This window comes from Geotrypetes seraphini, chromosome 15 (assembly GCF_902459505.1).
Source record: "Geotrypetes seraphini chromosome 15, aGeoSer1.1, whole genome shotgun sequence".
Classification (NCBI taxonomy): domain Eukaryota; kingdom Metazoa; phylum Chordata; class Amphibia; order Gymnophiona; family Dermophiidae; genus Geotrypetes; species Geotrypetes seraphini.
Genome location: NC_047098.1, coordinates 37,604,083 through 37,610,082, shown reverse-complemented (window position 1 = coordinate 37,610,082; position 6,000 = coordinate 37,604,083).

Genomic DNA, 6,000 nt, shown 5'->3' with positions numbered 1-6,000 from the left:
AATGGGGCAGGGACATGAAAATAATTCTCCAGGACGGGATGGGAAAATGAATTCCGCAGGGACGGGGAAAAAATTTTCCCCATGTCATTCTCTAGTCTAGACTGCATGGAAATCAAAAAAGTATTGCAGCAGGATGCACCGGCTTTCTGTAACTATGATCAGTTATTGACAGTACAGGCTGAAAAAGGAAGGCTCTAGTGCAGGAGGGAGACTGGAGTCACTGATGTTGAGAGAGATGCTAGAGAAGTCACTGGAGAGAAAAGGCAGAGCTGCCAGTGAATCTTCCACTGGGGAAGGAAGCACAGAGAACTGTGTCCTGCTCAAAGTTGCCAAATGCATCTAGATTTGCCCAACAGAACTGACCTAGTCTTGGTTTATCCCTTTGCATGCAGGGACCTGTAGTCTTGCTTTTCTTAGGAAATGCAATGAGGAAATCAGAACTACAAGTCCCTGCAAGCAATGGGGTAAACCCAGGACTGGATCAACTCTGTTGGGTGAATCTAAATCTAATTAACAACCATAATCCTGCTGGGAGGAGGACAGGAAAGAAAGGGGACACCAGAGATGCCAAGGGGAAACAATTTTTTTCAGCAGATTTTGAGCCTACCTCCCAATTCACTCCACCCCATATGCAGCACTTCTCTGTCAATAATGTGACTTTAACAGCCCCAGATCTCCCTGCATACACTTTCTGCCTATCAGTCTTGCTGTAGAAAGTGTGAGTGGTGATATTTGATGTTGCTCTTGGTCACATGCAGGGAGAGTAAAAACGTGACTGACCGGTTCTGAGTCTTCTGTATTCTGTGGGAGTTTCCTCATTTTGCATGGGAAATGGCCTTCCAAAGTAGGAGTCACCTATTCAGTATGGGAGATTTGGCAGGTTTGGAACATTGGGAGGGGTGAATAAAAAGGAGAGCTGCAGGGGTGGAGGGGGGAGGGAAAGAAGGAAGAAGTAAGATAAGGGAAAAAGAAAAGAAGGATGCTATGGAATGAGAAGACACAGGGTGGGGGTATGGATAGGCAAGATGTTAGGGAGAAAGGGGAGAGAAAAGGTGAAAAGTTGGGAGACACAGGAAGACAGCATTGAGAAGAGACATTAGGAGAGTGGGAAGTGAGTGGGGATGAAAAGGGGAGAAGAGGTAATTAAATTTTCATCAGTCCTGTCAATAATTTTTATAATTATGGGTCCTTTACATAAAAGTTTGTGAATCTCTGTTCTAGAGATCCCAATCTGTTTAATATGTTTTTGTTGGGGGGGGGGGGTTGTTTTTGGTTTTTTACTGTGCTAACTTCTAGTTGCCAAATAACTTTCAATATTTACCTGAAAAAATAATGATTCATATTACACAAATTTTCTTCAGTTTGCAATAAACTCAGAGGACTAATAAAGAAAAAAATGTAAAACAAAGATTATTCTTGCTTATTGCAGGAGTGATCCTTACAGGCAAGAATAGACAAAAACACTTCCTGGGCAGAGGAGTCCAAGCTAGCTAACAGTATTGCAAAAATGGAGACAAAACCACTATTTATTTTTGGCCTCAGCCTGGCCCAAAATTGAGCAAAAATAAAAAGTCTATAAAAATTCAAAATTTTCTGTATCTTATAAGATCAAAAAATATATTGACAACCAATAAGAGTATTTCTCCAGAAGTGTCTTTCAGTGATATCAACTTCAAATTAGAGAATGACAAGGGAACGGGTACCTGTGGGCGGGGACAGTGACTGAGCCCATGGGAATGGAACAGGGACAGGGACAAATTTCCCCATGTCATTCTCTAAAAACTTGAAACTAGTATCAGTATGAAAAAACTTCACACATCTTAAACAATTGGCAACTGAATTCAGTGATTAACCCCCTCCCCCACCACAAAACTGCAGAAGCTGATTTTCGATTTAAATGTAGCACTGTTAAATGACATTATTTGTGTCTTATCTGCCTTTGATGTGGCAACAAGTGTCTTGTCTACTGTTTAGACTCCTGCCATCTGCAACGTCCTTCCATCATGTGCCCAATTGCTCAAGCATCTTACCATTACTGCAACAGATTCATCCGTCATTGCTGACATCAATGAACATTTCTGATATTTAATAGACACTTTTTTTTTCTGTTCATTCACCACACAGTTCAGGTTCTCTTCTATGTATGAAACACAATCCAATTACCTTTCTAGCTGATGTAAAAACAGGCAACTGAATCTTTGGAAAGGTTGTACCAAAACTAGATAGAAATAGAAGGCTCTATTTATGATTTATAAAGTTGTAGAGAATATTGTCCCTTTATGTACTTTAATAAAAGGTAGGGCTGCACATTTAATTTGTTTTAGTGTGATTGACATGTTAATAATTTTAACGCATTAATCGCATCGTCGCTTTCTTCCCATTTCCTCCTCTTCCACCGCTACACAAGGCTCTCCTATAGCTTCTGCCCCACCGCTGCCATGTTTATTTTATTTTTATTCAATTTTCTATACCGTTCTCCCAGGAGAGCTCAGAACGGTTTAGATGAATTTATTCAGGTACTCAAGCATTTTTCCCTGTCTGTTCCGGCGGGCTCAAAATCTAGCTAATGTACCTGAGGCCATGTTCTCTCTTACCTCTGCTTCAGCAGCCTTTTGTATCCTGATGACGGTGAAGGGACTAAATCGCGCGAGACAACGGCGCACAAACAACTGAGCGCAGACAACTGAGCGCAAGGTTGACGGCACGCCGAAGAAAAACACTATTTTAAAGGGCTTCGACGGGGGGTGTGGGGGGTAACCCCCCCACTTTACTTAACAGACATTGTGCTGGCGTTGTGGGGGGCTTGGGGGGTTTTAACCCCTCCACATTATACTTAAAACTGCACTTTTTCCCTAAAAAACAGGCAAAAAGTTTGGTTTCAAGTATAATGAGGGGGTTACAACCAATGTTCCCTCTAAGGATTGATGAGGTGTGTGCGAAAAAAAATATGCATGAGTGACAAGTTACATAATCCACAAATTTATGAGCAGGCGCGGAGGACGAGTGCCCGTGAGATTGTGGGAGGGTTAAATACTCAAAACTTAGAAGAAAAACAATTTACTTAAAATTTTTTTAATTACGTAATATCATCAGTCTTCAATCTTCACAAATATTCTCTTCGATTCTACTCAGTTTTCCAAAAACCCGTTTCCGCCCCGTCTCCGTGAGCTCGGTCCTCGCAAACCATCTGATCCCATCCGTACAAGTCTCAGTTATGATTTTATACTGAATGTATTTTATTAAAGTATAAAAAGAAACAATATTCTGTACAATTGTCATTTTATAAATACAAATAATACAGAGCAAGGATCAACAAAACCCTTGTCTCCCCTCCCCTTCACATATATCCCCTCCACTACCAAGAAAACTGAATAAGCCAAATTATTACAGAATGCTACACAGAAATATCATGCTAACAGAATACCGCAGTCACACATAGCAGGAATAGGGTTAGGGGAGTGCAACTAGGGCAACTGCCTCCCTGGTCAGAGAGAGCCCTAAGCCACTGCCTGGACTCTGCAGTCCCCAGTTATGTCTAACACCAGCTCTAGCAGGATATATATTTCAAATCTTATATATTCAAATCACAAAATAGAAATAAAATTATTTGTTTTTACCTTTTGTTGTCTCTGGTTTCTGCTTTCATCTTCTTTTCACTCTCTTCCTTCCAGCGTCTGCCTTCTCTGTCTCTTCAATCCAGCATCTGCCCCGTCCATCTACTGTCTGACCTCTTCCCCTTCCATATGGTATTTGTCTTCTTTCTATGCCCCTCTCCCCTTTCCATCCAGCCTATGCCCCTCTCTCGTTTTCACATGATTCATTCCAGATTCACTGCTCTCTTCATTTTTATCTCTCCTACACCAGATCTAACATCTTTGTCCCTCTCAATTTCTCTGCTGACCCACCTTCCCATCTCATTCCTGTCTCTCCCCTTCCCCTCCTCTAATCTCCCTGCCAGCTGTTTCCTTCCTTTTTTCTTCTCCCTTCCCTCTTCCCCCTGTCCAGCAGTAACTCTCTTCCCTTCCCTTTTCCTCCTCCCCTCCCAGCAGCATCTCTCCTTATCCCTCTCCAGGTCCAGTAGCAGCTGTCCCTTTTTCCCCTTGCCCAGTAGCTTCCCAGACTCCTTTCCCTCCTCCCCTCCCAGCAGCATCTCTCCTTATCCTTCTCCAGGTCCAGTAGCAGCTGTCCCTTTTTCCCCTTGCCCAGCAGCTTCCCAGACTCCTTTCCCTCCTCCCCTCCCAGCAGCATCTCTCCTTATCCCTCTCCAGGTCCAGTAGCAGCTGTCCCTTTTTCCCCTTGCCCAGCAGCTTCCCAGACTCCTTTCCCTCCTCCCCTCCCAGCAGCATCTCTCCTTATCCCTCTCCAGGCCCAGTAGCAGCTGTCCCTTTTTTTCTCACCATGCCCAGCAGCTTCCCAGCCTCTAACAGTGGCTTTCTCCCCTCCCAGCAACTCTCCTTACTTGCCAGCCCAGCGATTCAGGAAGGCAGCCTTGGGTCCTTTGTTGGGTCGCACCGCCTCTGAGGAAAGCGGACTTTGCATCATCAGAGATGGCTGCGACTCAGCAAAAGCCCCAAGGCTTCCTTCCTGAATCGCTGCGCTTCTAAGTAAGGAAAGCCGCTGGGAGGGGAGAGAGCACACTGTCGGACTGCGCAAACTACATCTTGTCGACCGGCAGGAAATTGTTGATGTTGATCTCACCGGTCCTGCGTGAGCAGGGCAGACCACCGCTTCCTCTCACCTCTGCCCACGCTCGATTGAGCGACACAAGAAAAAGTTACTCCCCCCCCCACCCGACTCTCCTCTGCCATCTGCCGTACGCCTCTTCCGATCGCCCCCCTCCCTGCTCGCACCCCCACCCCGACGTCCGATTCCTCCCCCAGCCTCCCCTTACCTTTGCGACGCGTTACATGGACTGCCAGCTCGCCTGCCTGCAAGCACGTGTGTGCGCTGTGACGAGAAACTTGTGCGCTGCGATGTAATATTTTGTGCGCCAGCGCACGCCAGCGCAGCTTAGCGGGAACACTGGTTACAACCCCCCAAAACCCCCACAACTCCAGCGCGATGTCTGTTAAGTAAAATAGGGGGGTTCCCAACCAACACCCCCCCCGTCAGAACCCTTTAAAATAGTGCTTTTCTTCGGCACGCCGTCAACCTTGCGCTCAGTTGTCGGCGCGCTGATGACTGCTGACCATCCCTCCAGTATCTCATCCTCCCTCCCCCTGGCAGCCCTCTAAACTTGCCTACATTCAGGCTGCTCTGCTCTAACTAGAGTCTGCCCTCTCTAGCATCCTGCCTCTTCTGATGATACTTCGGTTTCCTGTGGGCAAGCTACTAAAGCAGGAGAACTCTGGTTAGAGTGGAGCAGCCTGTATACAGGCAAGAACAGAGGGCCACCAGGGGGAGGGGATGAGATATCAGAGAATGCAGGCAGCAGGAAACAAAAATCTGCTGAAGCGGAGATAAGAATGAACATGGTGGTTGGGGGGGGGGGGGGCAGGGGAAAAGGTTATAGGAGCACCCAGACAGAAAAATATGCTAACTAGGTGTGGGGGGGGGGGAAGAGAGTAGGCAATGCTGGTCAGGGGGAATGGGAAGAAGATTCAGACCAAAACGTGGTGCCCATGGAGGGGAGGGGCAGTGGAGTAGCGAGAGAGGGTTACGCTTGGGGCAGTGGTGCCCAGAATCACCAGGCTGAGCATTCCCCCATTCTTCTCTGCCTCTTGTGTGTCCCTTCCTTCTCATACTTCTTGAAATGTTTGCTAACACAAACAGCATTTTCCACCTGGTGCTCGCTCCAGCCCGAGCTCCCTTCTGATGTTACATCCTGGTCCTGGAAGCGATGTTGGAAGGGAGCCGAGGTTGGCGTAAGCAGAAGATGCTGCTCACACCGGTGAGCATTTAAATGGGTACAAGGGGGTGGAGAGGAGAGGCAGCAATGCCCTCTGTGAAAATGGCGATCTGCCCCCTGTCCCCCTTACTATGTCACTGGGGAGGGGAGGG